Genomic DNA, 18,002 nt, shown 5'->3' with positions numbered 1-18,002 from the left:
AGGTTGGGATTCTCTTCCCCTCCGATAAAGAACTGAGTGTTACTGATGGGCATCACTTCGGTATGCATTATTAGAGTTATTACTCATTTTGAATTGATGTGGTGGTGCTACTACTCAGAGGGAGTAGTTAGCTATATGTTTAAGAGGATTTATGATTTTTCTTTGATGTTTTATGCCAGATCTTTGGCATTGATGTCAAATGGGGAGAGATATATGTGAAAAAAAAAGCTTAATAGAATATCACTCAAAGTGAGTTTGGTTCAAAACTTCATTGCTATATCATTTTACGGGAGATTGTTGGCTTTCTTCTATTGGCAGAGACTTGTTCAACATTTCTTGACACTTGGATGTTTTTCACATCTAGTGTTGCCATCAATTCCAAAGGGGGAGATTGTTGGCAATTTGGAGGGATTTTTGTTTTTTTTGCATTGATGTTTTATCATTGAGGGCAACACTAGTTGTTTTGGTTGTTTACTAGTTTCCGATTGGTTCCAGTAGAGTGGTTGATTATGATATTGATCTGGTAGGATCTAGTATGCTTTGGTTTGTGGAATTGGTTTGGATCTATCATTTGTGCTGTTTAGATGTGTATCATGATTAGTTGGTTCAGGATTTGATGACTCGGGAGCTATCATTTGTTCTAGTAAGCTTTTTGGTCACCAGTAAGGGTTTTATCGGGAGAGCTTTGTTGAAGATATTTTCATGTAAGTGATAAGTGGTGTTGGTGCGACTTCTAGATGGCTTTCAAAATGTTGTTGGTTATCTTTTTCATGTTCCAGTTCATCGGTGGTGTTGGATTTGGTTTATAGTGACCTATTTTGGGTTCGGTGTTATCTAGGTTTTGGACAAGTTTCTGTAGTGCATTGGAGAATGTTCCTAATGCGTTACCGACAAGATTTAATGATTGGTTTACATTTTTTTTGGCCAAAGATGAATTGTTTGATCATTTGATTATGGTTTTATGTTATGAATGTATTGCATTATCTTTTAGGTGGCCAACCTAATTGTTTAGCTCCCAGGTTGGTATAAATATGATGTGAGATCTCTTTCTAGATCATGGGTTGATAGAAAAAGTTTATAGGATGAACTGTGTGCTAACAATGTTGTAATCATATGCAGAAGGTTTGGTCAATCATAGGTGATCGAATTGGGTTTGTAAGAGAGGTTTAAGGCCTCTGATATTCATCTTAATCGGAACTGTATGCAAGCATAGGAGATGTTATACTTGCAGTTCACTCTTATTTGTGGATTCTAGTCTGATGTTTATGTAGTCAGTGAGGCTCCTTTTCATGATGAGCAGTGTGCTCTAGGTTGTTGGCCTTCCTAGATGTCCAGGCCCCTCATATTGTAATCACATAATTGCTGCAGAAGTATTAGTTGACTATAGGTAGGCTTCCCATCGTGGTTATTCCCTTTACCAAGTTTTCCATAGACAAATCTTGGTGTCATGTGTCATGGTTGCATGGTAACTATTATGTGATTTATGTTTATGGTTAAATGCTATATCACTCATTCTGGTATTTGGTTTATGGATTTAGGTATTACTTTTATGTGTTCCGGCAATATGGATTTAAATTCTTAAAGTTCTATAATCCGATGACAACTAATTCACCCCCCCTCTAAGTTGTCCTCTGGTTATCTAAGCTGTTTAACAAGTTACACCTTTTTGTTGATGCATAGGAGTGGGAAGTAAAAAAAAGTTGCTGATGCATTGAGTAGAAGAAGGAATTTGCTGATAGAGATGTGAGTGACAATATTAGGATTTGAGAAGTTGAAGACCTTGTATGATGATGACCCGGACTTTATAGAATCTTGGAAAACATGTAGAGCACCGGTTATCGTAGATAGAAGTAAGTGTTTGGATTATTTCATTCAAGATGGGATGTTATTCAAAGGAGTTCAGTTGTGTATACCTAGGAGTTCTATGAGGAAGAATCTGATAAAGGAGAATCATAGCAGAGGATTAGTTAGACACTTTGGTTTTGACAAAACTATAGCTTTGGTGATTGAACATTACATTTGGCCTCATATTCATAAGGATGTCAAAAAATTTGTGCAGAGCTGTATAATTTGTCATCACAAAATGTACTAGTCAGAATGTGGGATTGTATACACCTTTTACAAAACTAGAGAGACCTTGGGAGGACATAAGAATGAATTTCATACTTGGATTGCCTAGAACATAGAGACAGAATGATTCTATATTTGTGGTGGTGGATAGATTCTTGAAGATGACTCATTTCATACCTTGTAAAAAAACATCAGATGCAGTGCATGTAGTTGAACTATTTTTCAAAGGAGGTAGTGAGATTACATGGATTACCTAAGAGCATTGTTTTAGACAGAGACACTAAGTTTGTTGGTTATTTTTGGAGGACACTTTGGAAGAAGATGAAGGTAAATTTGAAATTCAGTTCTACTTTTCACCCACAGACTAATGGAAAGATAAAATGATAGGGAGGTAGGGCAAGGGGGTTGCCCAATTAGGCTTATATTTTACTAAGTGATAAGTCCTTTGCTAGTTCCAAGGTGTAGTCACCAAAATCAGAGTGCAAATAGCTTGTAGGCAACCTAGCAACTCTCCTTGATCCACCTCCCTAAGTCAAACACTCCCTGGTTGCTCAAGGGCTTCAACTCCATTGTTTTAGGCTTTGTGATCTAACACCTTAATCTCTCAATTGGAATTAATTCCCTCTATCTCTAACATGTTCTCTAACTACACAAGGTCTCCTTTTGATTAATTAAAAGTTTGTGTCAAGTTTTGCCTCCTTCGGTGTCTTTGCTCTTCTACGTTTTGAAGTGTAGAAACCCTTCACAAGTGCTACAAACTGAGTTATGGAGTCTTTCTCACCAAATATGTTAAATGCATGCAAGTTCAACTTGTTTCAACTACACTTGATGGATTTTATGCTTTACAACCTCCCTTTCTATACCTGATTTTACAAAAACCCAAGTTTTAGGCCTAAAACGGGCTACAAGGAATTAGCCCTCCTTTTGGGGTTTTGTGCTCACCCTGCTCCAACGATGGACTTCCAGACAAAAATAACCTGGTATTCAGATACCCTTTTGGAAGATATTGAGGATTTTCTAAGTTTGAGGGTCCATTAGGCCTTCTCCATGACTGTCCCAAAAATGGGTGCAAAAGGAAGGGTTTGCAAGGGTTTTGGAGGCAAGAATCAACTTGCAAGCTAGAAATCTTCAAAGGGAACCATGAAACCTTATTTATACCATGTCACATACTATTTATGCCAAAATGAAGTAGTTTTACACCTTCAAAGGGTTAGAGAACAAGATTTTACAAAAGACGCTCATAGGGAGTGAGCAACATTGACAACTTTTCATTCTTACGTCTTTCTACAAACACATCTTTTGCATGAGAACCAATTACATTTTTACAGCATGTAAACATGACTATCATTAGTGACAAGAATGAACCACATTAGCTCTGCACAAAAAGGCATTAGGCAATTACAAACATTGAGTCATTCACTGTCAAACTAGTTATCACTGCACTTTTCCCTTTTCACTATTTTTTTCACTTTAGACCTACACTTTTCACTGTCAAAACTCTTTTCCAAAGGTCTCATTTGTGAGCTTTAATGATGATATGTCTTTATATTCTTGTTGACCTTCATACCTACCATTTGGAAGAGAAGGATTGCAAAAACAACTTCGACAAAAATGCAAAAATCAGTCATAGTTGACTGTGACAGCCAGCTAGGCATTACAACTTTGCCTCAAGGATCATTAATTGATCTTGGAAATCTAAAAACCCATGGAAAATGTCAAGGACCACTCCTTGTTCTTGTTTTCAAGCAAATAGAAGGAGGTAGAAGGCTATACAAACTCCAATATATGGTGGAGAGTAAGCAACTGTATGGAAAACAACATCAAAATAGTGACTCACTGTTTTTACACCATTTTTCACAAACTGAAAATGCAATCATCCTTGTCATGGATTAGAAAGCCTTTTTGCCTTTAAATACAACCTTAAACATCAAAAAAATCTGTCCATCTTGGTGAATGCATTTTCTATAGAAGAGCAAAGCATCAAACTTCTTCAAGGACCCTAGCCAAATAGCACACTTGCCTTGGGCTCCATGGCCACAAAACTTCTTGCACCTGCATTTTGGAAATAAAACCATGTATATACATATTTTACAAGTTGACCAACTGGTTCTTGGGGAGCCATGAACCTTTAGGGCTCCCAGAAGCCAAGTTGGTTAAGCATCCTTGCCAATTTCCTAGACAAGGCAGTGAAACTGTCAAAACTAAATAATTTTGCACAAAACTCAAAACTTAATGAAATTCAATGCCACCAAAGGGAAAAGCTTCAGGAATCATAAGAGAACTAGAAAATGAAAAAATAGTACGGCCACATACAATAGGTGTACGGACTGCTGCTCACATGGAGTCAAAACATAGGGATAAACAAGGTAAAATTAGTGCAAACTTGCAAAATGCTTGATATCTTTGAATGATCAACCCTTACAATGGTTCAAACAAGAGAATAAATGCCTCTAAAAGTCAGTTATCCTCCTCTATGGATAGTTACATGTCCAAGAGCACTCAAATTTGATATTTTCATGTCTATAATGACAACTTTTAATTCCTAGATGACTCCAAACTAGCAACTTTGAGCAAAAAGATGAAAACAGGAAACATGACCACATAATGAGTTCAAAACTAATCCAAACAACTTAGGACAACTCAAAAAAATCTTCTACAAACATTCCAACTCAAAAGTAATAAAAATCAAACTTGCTCTCAAACCTATGATGAAAATGAGGCCTAGGTGCTCCTGCACCATACTCCCCCGGTGACAAAGAAGTTATGTGACTCCTTTGGGCAGAAAAGAGAGAGGAATAATAGCCTTGTGGAAGTCACTTTCACATGCCCAAGTGGCTTCAGAGGCTGGTTGATCTTTCCACTTGATCAAATGTTCAAAGTAGTTATGTTGTCTAGTCTTCTTGATGATTCTGGAATCAAGTACCTGTTCAGGAATGGGAGAAGAAGAAGAGGGGAGAGATAGATTAGAAACGGAATGTGAAATGTCTGAAGCTCTCTGAGTCTCTTCTGGAGGTTGCCCCTTGAAAGGTACCAAATCTGAAACATTAAAGATAGGAGACAAGGAAACATTAGTAGGTAAATCAATCTTATAATCATTTGGACCATACTTAGCCAAAATCCTACAAGGCCCTATTCTTCTCATCTGTAACTTGGTAGGAACTCCCTTTTGCAATCTGGACTCTTGTGGTGGTGTCCTGCAAAGACTACTTAACCTGTTCATGGATCTCCTTCAGAGACTGTGCCATATCCTCTGCTGTCCCACTAACATGTTGCAAGTTAGTCACATCATGTAACTCAACAACACCTTTTGGATGCATACCATAAACAATCTGAAATGGACTCTTACTAGTGGATCTGTTTACACTGTCATTATAGGAAAATTCTGCCTGTGGAATGAGTTGATCCCAGCTTTGTCCATACTCCTTGGTGAGACATCTGAGTAGATTGCCCAATGTTCTATTCACCACTTCTGTTTGGCCATCTATTTGTGGATGGTAAGCTGAGCCAAAAGACAAGTTAATACCCAATTTCTTCCACAAAGTCTTCCAAAAATGACCCAAAATCGTAACATCTCGATCTGACACTGTTAGGCCCAATATAGAAAGCTAATGTACTGAGAGGGGAGGGGTGAATCAGTACTCCAAAACTTTTCTTTGATAATAACCTTATTGTTATGCATAGACAGAATAATGCAGTAACATAAAATAAAACTATAATCAACAGATAACAATCATACATGATTCACTCCATAACACATATATTTTGGTCATGCATAAACTCTTGGTTAGAGAGAAAAACCATGGTGGGGATGGCACCCACAACTTCACTACTACAATAATAAAGAATGCTTGGTTAGAGCTACATTTAGCTATTTCTAATAGCTTACCCTGTTAGGAGTATCAAGATCAGTTAGATCTACCTTACTAAAGGATTTTTACAACACTATATGAGTGTAGCACCTGGTTAAAGGATTTACAATTTATAGACCTGGTTAGAGTCTTTTACCCCATTAAAGGTTTCTCTTACAACTTCAAAATGTTACAATAAAATCATTACAAATATCTGCAACTTTACATCTGAAATGCTAAAGCAGATTCTATGTGCTCTGAATAAGATTACCTAGCTTGTAGCATACCTTGGTAACCCATAATGAAACTCGGTAAACCCTTCTATTTACTCTGTTCTTTGACTGTTCATTGATAACCTTCTTGGTGACCTCTTTGTGTCTCTGTAATAGTCTTCCTTCATGCATACACACTGTTATCTCATTGCATATCATGTTGCATATCATATCATATCTCACCCTAGAATCATGCTGTATAAATAGATCTCTTACAGCAGTGATCTGATTCATTGCTTTGATCTTACAAAAAGATTCTTCGAATGAATAACTAAACAAAATATCTCATTGGTTAGATTGACCTGGTAATCATACACAATCTCCTAGTGCAATTTCTAATGAAAAAATGGTTAGATGTGCCTCAATGTTGTAACATGTTTCCATGTGCATGTCCATGTTCAATGTATCTGGTAAAATGTTTCACTTGGTGAATATCAACTCGATGAGTTAACTTTACCACTCGGTCTCCATGAAACTTTACTTGGTAAGCAGCTTGATGAATACTATGTTCTGTGACTGCTTTCTTCTGTAACCTACTAGACTATTCATACCGACTTCTCTGTGTGTACCGATTGCATGATTCGGTAATACTAACTGACTAGAATATATAGTATGACTTTGGATATGAAACTAATGGCAATTTGATAAGTAGTAACAATCTCCCCTTTTGACATTAGCTGAGATGTTTGACAGAAAACTACTTACAAAGTCATAACTCAAAAACTATATACTTGACAAAATGACTATACTTGACAAAATGACTATACTTGACAAAATGACTATACTTGACAATATGTAAAATAGTCAATAGTATATGCAGATATACTCCCCTTATCATTATTTTGTACATAACTCTAAATTTTGCATGTTTGGTTCTGTTCTGTACTTGTGTGCTCTGTATATTCTACTTGGTATACTCCCCTTGTATACAATACTCAAAATTGTGTTATCAAAACTGTATTACTCTCCAAGTGTAGAATTACTCCCCCTTTGTTGGGCTTTCCTCTTTGTAGTAACATACATAATATTACTCCCCCTTTTTGACAAACATTAAAAACTTAATTTCCATCCGAAGGCAGTAACTGATAAAAAATAGTCTTATACTTGGTCTAGGCATCGGTGAGGGCGACTGAGAGTGAGTCCTTGAGACTTTCCATAAGGGAGTTTTGTGCTTGAATATCAGATAAGAGTGATATCAAGCCATCAAGAGTGCTTCCCTCTTGTGTAGTTGATAAGCTTGTAGCTCGGTTGAGCTGCTCCTGTACTGATGAGAGATGAGGAAGAAATAATGTTTGAAGGTTCATTATATCCATCCTAATTTTATGCTCTTCATTCCTCAGTTCTAACTGTTGAGCCATGAGCTACTGTAGCTTTTGGTAAAAATTCTGAACTAAATTAGGCTCAGTGGCTAGCTTAGATGAGAGATCGGTGATCTCTTTCTCAATGGCAACAGTTTTATTTTTGATGTCTTTAATAAATAAAGAAAATGTACACAATTTCTGGAATAAATAAAGAATGTGCTTGAGTTGAGGGGACAACTCAGCAATGAATTTGACAAGTTTTACCTTGCCAACAACAATTGATTTGTGTACTTCCTCTATCATTTTTGTTGTAAGCTCTTTATCCTTGAGCTTGCTTAAGTACTCGGATGCATCAACTCTAGATGTTTCAATCTGATTAAGGAGTTCATCCAACTGAATATGGATGGCTGCATCGGTTGACACTGTTGCTGATGGTAGCATTTCTGTGAGTAGTGTCCTAACCTTCTGAAGTACTTTATTCTTTTTCTATATGGCCAGTTGTTTCTCCTATTCAACCTTTGCTTTGCATAGTTCACCGAATTCAGTGAGTGCTTGCCCTTTCAATTTGGAAATGTTGACATTGGGCAACACGATCAGTTTAGATAAGTCAAATTTAAAACCATGATTTCTCACCTTCTTCTCTTTTCCTTTGGTCTGTGGCACTAAGACAAGTGCTTGTGAGGCTTGCTATCCCTCGATAGGTTGCTCGGTAGATGCATCAGTTTGGTCTATTCCTGTAGCAGTTGTAGTGTCTTTGGGTGTCTCTGTGCTAGGGGTCTCAGTTGTAATATTTGCAGTGCTTATCTATGCTTGAGATGTCTGATCTTTGGTTGTGTTTGCTGCAGCTTCAGATTTGTTACTTGTATCTTCTGCAGCTTTAGATTTGTTACCTTCGGTAACTTTCTCGGTGTCCTTGGGAGCTTCGGTTGAGACTGGTGGCTTCACTGGTGGATAAGGCTGAACTTGTTCTAAGACAGATTCACTAGAGACAAGTTTTGCATAAGTGGTGGCTTCAATCATTTCCTGCTCCAGTGCTGCTTCATCCATTACATCTTCATCAATTTGTATAATGTCAACCGGGTCTGGACCTTGCTCAGTGACATCTAGATATTTCTTGGTGACATCAACAATTTCAATTTGAGATTGTTCACCGACATCCTTTTGTTTGAAGATCTCCTACCACTTGGCTTTAGTCTCATTTTCCACATCAATATATAGCCCATTCATTAATTTTAAGGCTCTCTGTTTCACAAGAAATTTTGAGTTGTATGTGATTAGATGCTCCTTAATTTCAGCTGAGGACATGTCAGGAAATAAATGGACTAGACTTCTTTCTCTTATTTGTCTCTCTGAATCCATTGCATATTTTCATCTGTTATCAATATGTGAGTAGAGCTCACTCGGAAGTGACTTTTCTAGTTCTAATGGTGCTAACTGAAACTTCAGAAGTGTACATATGACAACTTCTTCAATCTATCATTTCTCATCATTATTCCTATACTCATACTTAACATATTTGAATCCTACAAATCCACTGTATTCTTTGAGATTGGCACAAAAAATTTCAACACTGTGAATGTTTACCTTTTTGCTTTTCACAACCTGGAATTTGTTTGCATCATCAGACTCTATATCACTCGACTCTTTTGCCAAAATGAGTCTCCGAGTAGATTTCTTGCAAGTCTTAGTTACCTTAGGAATGACAACAGTCTTTTGTTTCTTGCTCGATGATGCAGCTGATGCTCTGGTGTTGGGTCTCTTTGTTGGTGGAGTCGGTAGGGCCTTTGTGATGTCCTGTTTCTTTCTTTTTAGAACTTTTCCCTTTGGCAACTCTGTGCTCAATGTTATTGCAGCCTCCTATGCTTCTGATTCTTCCTCGGTAATGGCAAGATTGCCTTTGATAGGTGTAGAGGAGGATTCTTCTCCGAATTTCTTAGATAAAGCCTTTATCATCTTTGTAGCTTTTCTTCTAGCCTTAGGAACTACAATGCTCATTTTTACTTTCTCCTTCACCTCTTCATAGGTTCCATACATTAGTTCAGTTGCATGCCTTCACAATGATAGATAGGCATCAATTTGTTGTTGTGTGATATCATAATCAATTTCATAACCCATTGGTTGCAACGATTGAATCCTCGGTTCAACAACATTTACATAGCAATAATCAGTGTCAACTTCAAAAAATATATTGTCCTTGTATTTTTTGACCAACTGTGGTGGAATCCTGTACCTATTGTGCATTTTCTCTTGGAATTTGCAGAAGTAATCATCCAAGATATCATTAAAGTTATCTCCTATACTTTACCAACTGAGGGAAAGAACTTCTCAAAATAGAAAAACATACAGACAAGTAGTGAACCAAACTTTAGTGTGTTTGCTGAGTTGTTCTTCTTTGGCTTCCTTATTGTGTTTAGGTTCTCAAACAAGTTCTTTAGTAGCACTTCACATAAGTCTACTTTCATTCCCTTCTTCACTATTTTGTAGGCCAGGTCCACTGCAGCACATGGTACACTGTTTTCCCTTGCAGATTGGAAGAAACAGTAACCAATAACTTTGATTGCAAATTTTAGTTCAGCATCAGTGACATTATTCAATTTTAGTCCTCGGTAATCAGATTCCACTCTGGTTAGACTGATTAGCTCCTTTTGTGATATCATTTTCTGTGCATGAGCATGATCGTAGATGGGATATCCGGTGATCAGGTGAATAACTTACTTTGTGATCTTGAATGGTTGCTCTTGTAGCCACATGAAATTATCGTGTACCCTGCTCAATGCAAACTTAACCCACTGGGGTTTGAACACACGAGCATAGACTAGGGCTTCAGTTAATCCCTTGATTTTGATATGCTCAAATTTGCTATCCAGTTTGCCATTAGTGCACAGTTCATCATATGTGTCACTAATCTCTACATGACCAAGTTCCTCAACACAACATTTGGTAAAGAATCTGACATCTTCTACCAACAAGACTCGATCTGGGATGAGTGAAAATGTAGTTTTATCATCCGGTTCTGAGGCAACTTTGGGAGTTAGGGAATATTTCAGCGAGGGCTTCTCCACATTTTGGATAACTACAGGGTCTTGGATCTTGGGCGCCATGGTAGATCTTGGGTAAGATTCGACACATTATCCTTAGGGTTTATAAGTGACTGACTCTTCACACTCGGTAGACACGAGCAATTTGACTAGATCAGAAACCAGCTAAACAGTGTGAATAGATTGATGTAAATACCTCAAAATTCGCTCTGAATGAAGTTTGATCGCTTTGATTTGCTCTGCTCCGCTTCTCAAAAACTTGGGTGAATGAAAATGACCGCGAAAACACTTTTAAGTACTCAAAAATACCTTACCGGGCTCCATGCAAGTTAGGTCAAGATATTAAATGCACTCGGTTCGCCTTTTACCAATTTACTCCATTTTCTGTTTTCACCGAGTACCCAACTTTGCTTTATTAACCGACTTGGCAAGTTTCCTGTATACACCGACTTGACAGGTTTCCTGTATAGTATGTAAACTGACTAATTGCATCTTAACTATGCAGATTTTGAATTTTGTACTTAATAGTATAGGAACTATTATGATTTAACTTTTAATGAATGCAGTCCCTTCATACCTTTTCTTGACTAATTTGAAATAGGTGCACCTAACTCGATAGGTAAGGTGCTTTCTTCATCAGACATAATTTCTTTCTTTTTCCAAATCATCTTGAATTTTTCTTTTATCTCTTCAGTTTCTCTTGTTGGTTAATCTCTGCAATCTCCAACTAAATGTCCAGCTTTGTGACAATGAAAACATGCCATACTGGGATTTCTCCATGATCTCCGGTTGTTCATTCCAAACCTTATAAAATAGTTGGCACTTATATGTCCATATCTTCCACAACATTTGCACCATATCCTTGTATTGTAATCCCATGTTACTGCTGCATATTGTCGGTAAGGATCTGTGTGAGTTCAGTAACTTCTAGTGTTTTCTCGGTGTGGATACTTCATGTAGTTCTTTTTCTTAAACCAACACTTCTCAGTACTATGTCCATATCTATTGCAGTTTTTACAAAACCCTTTGAATTTTGCCTTCTGATGGTTGTTAACAGACTTTGTCCTACATTGATTAGGTATATGACCATATTTATTGCAATTATAACAATATCCATTGGACTTAGAGATATTTGGTTGCTTACCTTTTCTGATCTGGCATATGTTGGCAGTATGACCTTGATTTCCATAGTAGTAGCAAATAGGCTTCTTCCTTTTGATGTTATTCCTTTTTCCAGCTTGTTTTGATGATTCTCCTCTCTCGGTAGTATGAATTCCTTTCTCGGTAGAGTCTTTTCCTTTGTAACCGAGTCCTCCATCTTTGTAGAGTCTTCTTGTATTCAGTTGCTCATCCAACATCTTTGATGCTTTATAACTTTTCTCCAATGATTCTTTGGATTTCTTCTTTGTTTCAAGTTCACCAATCAACCTTGGTACTTCAAGTTTCAATGATTGATTTTCATCATTCTTCAGAATTGCTTCATGATGTGCATAACCTAGTTGATCTATCATATTTTGTTGAATTCCAGTTAACCTTATGATTTCATCATCCTTATTAGATACTAGAGCTTCAAGTTGTTGTTTCTCTCTTTGTAGATCTCTTGCTTTATCCTTAGCTATCCTTAATGCCTCTAGATTTTCAGTCATTTGTGTACTGAAATGTTCATGTTCTCTTTTCATTGCTTTTAGTTTATCAACCAATGTTTTGTTCTTTTCTTTCAACATTCCAATCATTTCTTCAGTCTCTTCAGATATACTATTCTCAGATGATGTCTTGATTTATTCCACTAGCTCTTGAGAATCTTGTAAGTCATCAGATAATCTTCTCCTTACTTTCAGATATTTTTGCATTTGCCTCTGCATGTCTGCAATCACTTGATTTGCATTATCTAGCTCTTCTTGAAGATGCACAATCCTCCGAGATTGTTTGTAGCCTTCCATTGCTAAGATCTTTCTCTTTAGGTAGTTAAACCCTTTTCCAAGATTCAGGCTCTGATACCAATTGTTAGGCCCAATATAGAAAGTTAATGTACTGAGAGGGGAGGGGTGAATCGGTACTCCAAAAATTTTCTTTGATAATAACCTTACTGTTATGCATAGACAGAATAGTGCAGTAACATAAAATAAAACTATAATCAACAGATAACAATCATACATGATTCACTCCATAACACATATATTTTGGTCACGCAGAAACTCTTGCTTAGAGAGAAAAACTGTGGTGGGGATGGCACCCACAACTTCACTACTGCAATAATAAAGAATGCTTAGTTAGAGCTACATTTAGCTATTTCTGATAGCTTACCCTGTTAGGAGTATCAAGATCAGTTAGATCTACCTTACTAAAGGATTTTTACAACACTATATGAGTGTAGCACCTGGTTAAAGGATTTACAATTTATAGACTTAGTTAGAGTCTGCAACTTTACATCTGAAATGCTAAAGCAGATTCTATGTGCTCTGAATAAGATTACCTAGCTTGTAGCATACCTCGGTTACCCGTAATGAAACTCGGTAAACCCTTTTGTTTACTTTGTTCTTCGACTGTTCACTGATAACCTTCTTAGTGACCTCTTTGTGTCTCTGTAATAGTCTTCTTTCATGCATACACACTATTATCTCATTGCATATCATGTTACATATCATATCATATCTCACCCTAGAATCATGTTGTATAAATAGATCTCTTATAGCGGTGATCTGATTCATTGCTTTGAACTTACAAAAAGATTCTTCGAATGAATAACTAAACAAAATATCTCATTGGTTAGATTGACCTAGTAATCATACACAATCTCCTAGTGCAATTTCCAATGAAAAAATGGTTAGATGTGCCTCAATATTGTAACACGTTTCCATGTGCATGTCTAGGTTCAATGTATCTGGTAAAACATTTCACTCGGTGAATATCATCTTGGTGAGTTAACTTTACCACTTGGTAGCCGTGAAACTTTACTCGGTAAGCAGCTTAGTGAATACTGTGTTCTGTGACTGCTTTCTTCTGTAACTGACTAGACTGTTCATATCGACTTCTCTGTGTATACCGACTGCATGATTCGGTAATACTAACCAACTAGAATATATAGTATGACTTTGGATATGAAACTAATGGCAATTTGGTAAGTAGTAACAGACACAATGCTAGATGGCAAACCATGTATTCTGACAACTTCTTTAAAGAAAAGGAAAGCAATATGACTAGAATCATTAGTAGTTTTGCAAGGTATAAAGTGAGCCATTTTGCTAAATCTATCAACAACCACAAAGATACTGTCATACCCTACTTTTGTCTTTGGTAAACCTACAACAAAATCCATGCTGATGCACTCCCATGGCCTAGAAGGAATGGGAAGTGGCTGATATAAACCAGCATTAGTGCTATTACATTTGGCCTTCTGACACACCATACACTGCTCAATATACCTTCTAACATCTCTTTACATCTTCGTCTAGTAATAGAAGCATTGAACCAACTCTAAGGTCTTATTGAGACCAAAATGGCCACTCAAACACCCATTGTGTTTCTCTTGGATAAGGTTTTCTCTCATGGAACCTTTTGGAACACACAGTTGTCCTCCCCTGAATAACAAACCATTCTGCAATGTATAGTCAGCATACTCACTATGGAAATGATTCTCAAAAGCAAGACAAACTTTATAAGCAACAGAAAAATCATCATCATTAGGATACAAATCCTGAAAGCAATCAATACCAATACTCTTAACTTGAATCTCTTGAATAATCAACAATCTCCTACTCAAAGCATCAACTACTTTGTTACATTGGCCTTTCTTGTGCTTAAGAGTAAAGGTATATGCTTGTAGGTATTCTACCCATTTCACATGCCTATGGTTGAGTTTATCCTGAGAATTCAAGAAACTGACTGCATGGTTGTCTTTATACACAACAAACTCTTTAGGAAGCAAGTAATGCCTCCACTTCCTGAGTGCCTGCACCAATGCATATAACTCTAAATCATAAGATGAGTACTTTTTCTTTACATCATTCAATTTTTCACTAAAGAAAGCAACTGGTCTATTATCCTGACTCAAGACTGCACCTACTGCAAGATGATTGGCATCACATTCTACAGTAAAGAGCTTATCAAAACTAGGAAGGATTAACACTGGCTATGTAGCAACTCTAGTTTTGAGTAACTCAAACCCCTTATTGGCTGCTTCTGTCCATTGAAACTTAACCTTATGACCACCCTTTATTGTATCTAACATGGGTGCACAAATTTCACTGAACCCTCTGATAAAATTTCTGTAAAACTGGGCTAGACCATGAAAACTTCTAACTGCACTGGCTAATTGTGGGGTTGGCCAACTTGTTATGGCGGCAACTTTAGATTGATCCATCTTAAGATCTCCACTGGACACAACAAAACCAAGATAGACTAGTTCTTGTTTCATAAAATCACATTTCTCAAGATTTATGGTTAACTGCTCATCAGATAATCTTTGCAAAACAATGGTTAAGTGTTTCAAATGCTCCTCTTTAGTCTTACTAAAAATGAGAATGTCATCTAAGTAGACTACAACAAACTTACCAATAAAATCCTGTAATACTTCATTCATTAACCTCATAAAGGTAATGGGAGCATTAGAGAGTCCAAAAGGCATAACCAACCATTCATAAAGACCCTCATTTGTTTTGAAAGCAATTTTCCACTCATCACCCTCTTTTATTCTTATCTAATGGTAACCACTCTTTAAGTCTATTTTTGAGAAATACCTCGCACCCCCTAAACAATCCATCAAATCTTCTATCCTAGGAATAGGGAATATATACCTTATTGTGATTTTGTTGATGGCTCTGGAGTCTGTGCATAGTCTCCATGTGCCCCCTTTCTTAGGTGCTAACACAGTGGGTACAACACAAGGACTTATAGTCTTTCTTATTAATCCCTGATCCAACAACTCTTGAATCTGCCTAGCTACCTCTTTGTTCTGTTCAGGAGTCATCTTATAAGCTTCTTTGTTTGGCAAAGAAGCTCTTGGTATAAAGTCAATCTAATGACTAATGGCTCTAGGAGGAGGTAATGTTGCTGGTTGTCCATCACTGATGATGTCCTTAAAGTTATCAAGAATTTGCTGCACTTCTTGTGGGATCTCAACTGGTTTTTCTTTCTTCTCCTCCTTAGGTTTCACTACAAGTGCATAACCAATCCCATCTCCCTCTTTCATGGTTTGGATGAACTCTTTTTCATTGACTAATAACACTTTAGGTGCCTATGGTTTGTTTTTCTCTATCTCTTCACTAAGGGAATGAATTTTGTAGACAATGCCATTCTTTTGAAAGGAATATGTGTTTTTTTCACCATCATGGTGTGCCCTTATGTCAAATTGCCAAGGTCTACCCAATAGTAGACGGCAAGCATCCATAGGAAGGATGTCACATAGTATCCTATCCTTGTATTCACCTATGTTGAAGTCTACCCATGCTTGTTCATTAACTAGGACAGGTTGCCCCTTGTTTAACCAGGTTACCTTATAGGGTTCACTGTGCCTCATTCTAGGTAGATTCAATTTGCTAACTGCCTCCTCTGAGATGATGTTATCTATGGAACCTAAATCTATAACCACCTTACATACCTTGCCCAAGATTTTGCACTTGATCCTGAACATTTCTCTTCTCTAAGACACTTCACACTTGTGAGGTTCTTGCATCAATACTCTCCTTATTATTAGACTCTCACCATCTTCGAGTGCTAGGTGCATTGCTCGAGTTCTTATACTACTTCCTTCCTCTTGAACATAGTTCACCCTCTTTTCACCTCCATGGGAAGAACTAGGATTTTCTGGACACCTATAAGAAGGATGACCCAATTATTGACAGTTATAGAATTTCATTGTGGAGAAGTAAGACCCTCTACCTGGGCCACTAGATCTACCCCTTCCTCGATTGCTTGATCCCGTACCCCTATAGTTGGGCTTGCTCTGAGAATCCCTACTTTTCTCTATAAGCTTAGATTCTCCCTGGGACCTTTCATCTATGTGTCTTCCCCCAAAACTACCTCTATGGCCTTGACCATCTCTACCTCTTCCTCTACCTTTGTTATGCTGCTCTTGCTTCTTCCTACTCCTTTCCTCTACCTTGAGTGCAAGTTGATAGCACTTCTGGACTATTGTAGGACACAAAAAACTTAACTCTTCGTGTATGTTCCATCTCAAACCATTGAGATACCGAGCAACCTTGACATTTTCATCCTCTTGGATCTTTGACCTAAGGCATAGCTTCTAAAACTCCTTGGTGTAACTACTAACATCTAACTCATTTTGCCTAAGGTTTTGCCTTTTCCTATGAAGCTATAATTCATAGTCCTCAAGAATGTAAGTCTCTCTGATCTTGGCCAACATTCCCTTCCAAGTCGCTATGGGCTTTTTTCCCTCTTTCTCACGTTCATCCTGAATGAACTTCCACCATGTTAACTTGGATTTAGCCACCTTCACTTTCTGGGCCTTTGTCACACCATCACATTCAAAATGGTTCTCAAGACCCTCTATCCACTCCATGACCACTTCTGGGTCCATTTTACCACTGAATAGTGGGACTCCTTCTAGTGTTCTCCCACTGATAGCCTTCAAGGCTTTCAAAAAGGGTTCATTCTCTATCATAGGGTCTGGTAGAGGGATTTCATCCTCCATAGCTAATAGCTTACCCCTGTCTTTTGTGCCTTCTATCTTATTGCTGACTTCATCTGCCTTCACTTCTACTTCACCCAACTTCTTCTCTAGGAGGTCTAGCTTCACTCTGAGTAACCTATTTTCTTCTTCCTGGTCTTCCATTTTCTTTTCTAACTCTGCATTTGTCAATATGGTTGCCAAATTGCTACTTCTTCCCAAGTGTAACTGAGCTCTAATACCACTATGATAGGGAGGTAGGGCAAGGGGGTTGCCCAATTAGGCTTATATTTTACTAAGTGATAAGTCCTTTGCTAGTTCCAAGGTGTAGTCACCAAAATCAGAGTGCAAATACCTTATAGGCAACCTAGCAACTCTCCTTGATCCGCCTCCCTAAGTCAAACACTCCCTAATTGCTCAAGGGCTTCAACTCCATTGTTTTAGGCTTTGTGGTCTAACACCTTAATCCCTTAATTGGATTTCATTCCCACTATCTCTAACCTATTCTCTGACTACACAAGGTCTCCTTTTGATGAATTACAATTTTGTGTCAAGTTTTGCCTCCTTGGGTGTCTTTGGTCTTCTACGTTTTGAAGTGTAGAAACCCTTCACATGTGCTACAAACTGAGTTATGGAGTCTTTCTCACCAAATATGTTAAATGCATTCAAGTTCAACTTGTTTCAACTAGACTTGATGGGTTTTATGCTTTACAACCTCCCTTTGTGTACCCGATTTGACAAAAACCAAAGTTTTAGGCCTAAAACGGGCTACAAGGAATTAGCCCTCCTTTTTGGGTTTTGTGCTCACCCTGCTCAAACGATGGACTTCCAGACAAAAATAACTTGAT

The sequence above is a fragment of the Cryptomeria japonica genome, chromosome 9 (assembly GCF_030272615.1).
Source record: "Cryptomeria japonica chromosome 9, Sugi_1.0, whole genome shotgun sequence".
Taxonomy (NCBI): Eukaryota; Viridiplantae; Streptophyta; class Pinopsida; order Cupressales; family Cupressaceae; genus Cryptomeria; species Cryptomeria japonica.
This window is presented reverse-complemented; position numbering follows the sequence as displayed.